This window comes from Notamacropus eugenii, chromosome 5 (assembly GCF_028372415.1).
Source record: "Notamacropus eugenii isolate mMacEug1 chromosome 5, mMacEug1.pri_v2, whole genome shotgun sequence".
In the NCBI taxonomy this organism is placed as follows: Eukaryota; Metazoa; Chordata; class Mammalia; order Diprotodontia; family Macropodidae; genus Notamacropus; species Notamacropus eugenii.
In genome coordinates, this window is record NC_092876.1 from 445,684,630 (window position 1) to 445,690,629 (window position 6,000).

The 6,000-nt window shown below is 40.0% G+C and overlaps 1 pseudogene; it reads left to right on the plus strand.

Annotated features, from left to right (window-relative positions):
* LOC140508039 (MAPK-interacting and spindle-stabilizing protein-like) overlaps positions 1 to 1,822 on the plus strand; it is a 113,791-nt pseudogene extending 111,969 nt beyond the window's left edge.
* The last annotated feature ends 4,178 nt before the right edge of the window (positions 1,823 to 6,000 follow it).

Genomic DNA, 6,000 nt, shown 5'->3' on the forward strand with positions numbered 1-6,000 from the left:
ATATAATTCTAGATCACAATGCCTTTTTTCTGATGCCATAGCTTATAATTCACTAAAAACTTGTAGATCTTGTGCCACATAACATGCTGCTCTTCTCTCCCTTTGCCCTTATTCTCAGGAAAATATCTGAAGAATTTTCATCGACAGATGCTCTACAAGAACATTCACCCACAAAAAATTCCACTATGAGAGGTACAAAACCTGGTCAGCCACCCCAGGCCTGGCCCCAGTTCTTGGAATAGCTCAAGTGCTCCTCCTTCTGTGCCATCTGGACTTCCACCAAGTGCAGTCACCCTCTAGTGTGCCTTTTGGACCTACACCCACAGGAATATATCTTTCAGTGTCTGCTGGACCGCCCCCTAGACTCCCGGCCCCTTTCCTCCATGTAGACCATTTTGTCCTCCACCTTGTGGTCCTTATCTAATTCTATCTGTGCCAGTTCCTGGCCCTAGAGGGCCATATTCTACACCAAATATGCCTTTGTATTGTTAAGGTACTTTTTGCTTAATTTGAAGATCTTTCCTATCCATTAATACACCCAAGTGACCTGCTTAAATCACATGGGAGCCTAAGTCACATGTTGTGGGAGGAGCTTTCTGAAAGGTTGGAACAGGAAGGGTGGAGTAGAGCTGAGAGGAAGTTGGTGAGAGCAGTGGGGGCAGAGGAGAGAGGATGCAGGCAAGCATAGCTAGTCTTGTGAGTGTTTGTTTGTAGGAAGGTCAGAGGTGGGAGTGGCTCAAGGCAGTACAATTGCAGTGCTAATATATATTGACTTCTTGGTTGCTATGATGGATTTGGCTTTCTAGGGTTGGGATTTGGATTTCTGGTGTCTGAATAAATGTTTTTTTTTTCCTGCCTTCTATATGGAGAGTCTATTATACTTTGTGATTCAGAACTATGCAACAAATTCATAGTCACCTTCTGTAGTGTGAATATTCCCTTGGAGATACAGCCTTTTCCAGAGCTTCCAAGACCTTATAGTACACCCACAGATCCAGCTACAGTTGGTCCCCTAGAGTCATGGAGATCTATGTTTTCTGGACCATGGACACAAAGAATGGGAGGGCAGCACTCTACACCTAATATACCACATCCATCGGCAGGGCCGTATCTTACTCTTCCCCAAGCACCATCAATAAGAGCATCTATTCCTCTGGGAGCTGTCCCACTTGGAGCATGGGGACCACCAGCACCAGCTCCATTCCCTTCACCTATGGGATCATATCCTGCACCAGGACTCTATCTTACTCCTAACAATCCTTTTCAAGTGCCTTCTGGACCTACAGGTGCTCCACCAATGCCTGGTGGTCACCATTCTTACCATTGAAGTTTTGATAGGCAAAGAGACGACTCACTACTTTCCAGAGTATGTGTATGTATGTATGTTTGTGTATACAGTATATATGTGTGTATGCACACATATCTACAACATGTATATGTATGTATACACGTATACGCACACACACACACATATATACATAATCCTAATTTCAGTGCTCTTGGGACATTTCACAAAAAGTATGTCAAGACAACTCCAAGAAGACTTGGCTCTTGGTCCTGACTGTGCACTTGGAATAATTAGAGATAATATTATAAACTTTACAATTATCCATACTTTTTTTCATTTGTCATACGAAGAGAAATCAAAGTAAGTACATTGACTAACTCTTGGTGGAATTTGTGGAATATTCTCTTTTAAGTTATAAAACCACACACTTAAGAAGTCTATGTTGATGTGGATGCTAATTACCTATAACTTGGAAATCACTTCAAATATTTTCTTTGATATTTTGCTCCCCTGAATAAATAGATTTCTGACAAATCATTTTGTCATATGTTCTTTTAAAAAGACCAGAAAAATGCCTCTGAGCATTTTGATCACTATTGTCTACAAAATAAAGAAAATTTGTGCTCCTGGGTTATTATTCTGGAGTAAATATTTAAAAATATGAGTTATGAAGTAGTGCTTCTCAAGTCTCGAGAGTGTATTTGCTAGTGTGCATATCCTTGAACACTGAATATTAAATATTCTTCCTTTTTACCAGCTAAAAAAATAAAACTTGTACATCTCTTTCAGATAAACTTTTGTGTAGCTAAGCCATTCATGAAGAGGAAAAGATATTTAGTATAACATGATAGTCTATGTCCTGAAAGTAGTTAAAATTATTAAATTATTGAGCCTTTTGTATGAATTATGACATATTTTCCTATTTATGGTAGTTTTGAGAATAAAAGCTAGCACATAATTTTACAACATAAAAATCTTGAATGACCCTCTTGCCTTAATTGACCAGAAATGCAGGCCTATCTTCAAGTAAACTGATTTTCTTCTCCAACCTGAATGTTTTAATCAGAAAAGAGGAGAAAACTGAATTTTGGATAACAGTCACAAAGAGAGAATGAAATGGATACATCGCCAGTATAATTTAGCATAAGACGCATTTTACTGGTAATTAACATTCTTGTGCTGCTATTTTCTATCTAGTTTAGAAGATCATAGATTTTGCTGAAACTGGTGCAAACCTCAGAGGTCATCTACTCTAACACCCTTCCACTCTCTCCCTGCTCCCATTTTTATAGATGAGGCCTAAGAGACTAAGCAATTTGCCCAAAGTCATGTGAGTGACAGAACCAAAATTGGTCCCAGGTGCTCTGTTTCCAGATTCATTGTGCTTTCTACTATGCACTACCTCTTTGAGAGTGGTGTATGAGGTGTTTGAAGGGGATGAGCAGCTCTGGTGTGAGGGCTTGCTGAACACTTTTCAGGGCTGATCATTCACCTTTGACACCCACCGGTCACTCAAATCTTACTTGTGACTCTAAGAAGCTGTAGAGTGAACAGTATCCTACCTTGGTAAACCATCTTGGTAAATGGGCTAAACCAGGTTGAGGGTAACCAGTGGGTCTCAGACCTGTCAGTGTGTTAAAGGGGTGTCTATTCCAGGCTTGTGAAGACTTTCCCCAATGGAATGGATGAAAGAGTACAATACGGTCCAGTGGCCATGAAGGTGGTTGATGCAAGTGCTGTAGAGCCTTTAGAGCCTGGTCAGACACGGAAGATGCTAATGTCACCTACTGCATCTTGGGCCATTGTCAAACATCTTGACATTTGCTTTGCCACTGGACCTCAATGACTCTGGAAGAGAGAGTGAGACTGACAATTGTATGACATGGCTTCACTTAAATCCAATTCAGGGTAAGCGAAGACTTCATGTGATGTCATTGATCTTGGAAAATGAAAGACAGAAACAACAACCTCTTTGAGAGTGTGCTTATCTTTTTTGTGTCTGAAACTGTGCCACCTAAAACAGTTTCTTTAATATTTGTTCAATAGATGTAAATTGATTATTAGAGGAATTTTTCCCTAGTTTTTCTTCACAGAGCTTGCTTTAATTATATTATGCTGGGGGGCCAGATGGAAATGAGAGAGAGAGAGTGAGAAAGGCAGAGGGAGAGAGAATTGGCTGAGCAAGTATTTTCTGAGGTTGTGCATTTTATAGAAAACAGAAGCCCTAAAGAGTCGGAGATGTATCAGAAATATTACTATTACAATGATAGGGATTTAATTTTTGTCCAGTTCAAGGAAGACATAGTGAGAGTAAGCAGCAAGGACTTATACTACTCAAATCAAAAATAGGACAGAAAACATGGATATCTATCCTTTCCAGAGATCAATTGTCAGAATCCCACAGCCTCGTCTCCCAGAGTTCCACAAACTCTATTATAGACACACTCGAGGGGCAAAGCGAAGGTTCAAGAAATAAGGGACACAGTTACCACTGACCTTGTGTGCAGAATTCTTACTACCTCTAACCCTGGAATATATAATTTGTCTAATACTAAAAGCAGATTATTTTGTCATTGTTCAGTTTTTTCAGTGATGTTCAATTCTTTGTGACTCCATTTGAGGTTTTCTTGACAAAGATACTGGAGGGATTTACCATTTCCTTCTCCAGCTCATTTTACAGAGAAGGAAACTAAGACAAACAGGGTTGAGTGACTTGCCCAGGGTCACACAGCTAGTAAGTGTCTGAGGCCAGATTTGAAGTCAGGAAGAGGAGTCTTCCTGATTTCAGGTTTGTCACTCTATGCACTATAGCACCACCCAGTGGCAAAGTGGATTATAGCATAGCCTAATTCACAAGGTTTTCCCCAAGAATAGCCATAACATAGGGGGACAGGGATCAGATTTCCAAAAGTGTTGACATGAAGTGCTTTTTTACTCTCCTTCCTTAAAAAAGCAATAAGCTCCACCACTATGTAATTGGGAGTGGGCATTGGATCATGGACCAGGCATCTTAGAACACACTGGAGGAGCTTTACCATCGGCCCTTCTCCTTAAGGTAATGGTCCAGCAGTGGTGTCAAACTCAAATAGAAACGGGGGTCAGTAAACAATACATAAAGGGCAGCTAGGGGGCACAGTGGATAGAGAGCTGAACCTGGAATCAGAAAACTCATTTTCATTGGCTCAAATCCATCCTCAGACACTTACTGATTTTGTGATCCTGGGCACATCATTTAACCCTGTTTGTCTCAGTTTTCTCATCTGTAAAATGAGTTGGATAAGGAAATGGCAAACCACTCCAGTATCTTTGTCAGGAAAATCCCAAATAGGGTCACAAAGAATCTGACATGCCTGAACACCAACAACAAAGCCATACATAAGGATCCTTGTTTAATAATAATGACTTAGAAAACCACACTTTTAAAAAATTAAAACATTAAAATCTGATTGGAAATGCCTTTTAATTTGGTTTCCGGCGACATAAGAGAATGTTGTAGGTTGCACGCAGGCCCTGGATTATGTTTTTGACACCTCTGATACAGCATATCTGTCCCATGCTCTTTGCACACTTTTGTGTATAATGAGCCAGTCTAACAGAAGCTCAGCAGTTGAGGTGCTCCTTACTTTTATGTATTGTCTATGGCCAAAAAGACATAACGAAGAGGGTGCTAGCCTCAGGGTGAAAAAGACTTGCTTTCCGATTCTGCCTTTAACACTAACTAATTGTATGACCTTAGGCAATATAATTAACTTTTCTGTGCTTAACACAACTCCCTAAGACTTATTTATTGTCATAGATCTATTGTAAAAGCTGCATTAAGGGACAGAATTTCACAGAGAGTTTCTCATGAATCACAGATCCTTTCATGTATAAGCAATCTCTGAATGGGAGAGAGGGGTTAACGACCTTGTTAGGGCTATTAGCAATAACTTCTGCCTTCCTTACCAACAGATCAATAAACTTGCCTTCCTGATTGTGGAAACACTGTTCAGATAAGAGGAGAAAACTTTGGATTTTTCTTTCTCTGATTAAGTAGAACAGTTGATTAAAAGTATTGAGCTCCCATTATCCAATATCATGTGACCAGTAAGCTAGTATGGTTATTTTCCTCAAGCTTTCCAACTGCAACTATCTTCAAAAAGAAAAAGAATAATTATGTATCAGGGAGAGGGCAACTAAAGAAGAATTGTAAAGAGAGAAAACAAGAACGCTTTCTTAAATAAAACAAAATCTCAATAAGAGCAAAGACCTTAAATACTTAATAGCTTCCATCCAGTAGCCCTATCCCTCCACCCAGTACGTATGCCAGATTCATTGCAGACAAACACCTTCACAGGCTTACGTTTCAGGTCCAGCTGTATATAATCTTTCCTGGTCCCCTCAAGCAAATGAGAGCCTGAATATGTCCTCACCTCACGAGGAGGGAGAAACAGTTTCTGCTCAGCCATATTAAGGATCTATGGAATAACTGCAGGAAGAGTGTGTGTGTGCGCACATATTCTAGCTAAAGAAAAAGTAGGACTAAAAAACTAGGTGGGTCTAGTACTTTTCTCTAAGAGTTTACTCTGGACAGTGACCCAGGGCAGGTCCCCTCACATTTCAAAGAAAATAAGCTAAGAATATCCAGTCTTCGTGGTGATCTTGCTGAAAGGGAAGGGGCTGAAGCATATGGATAGTCACCAGAGAAAACCTACTGTAAATAAAAGAGAAAG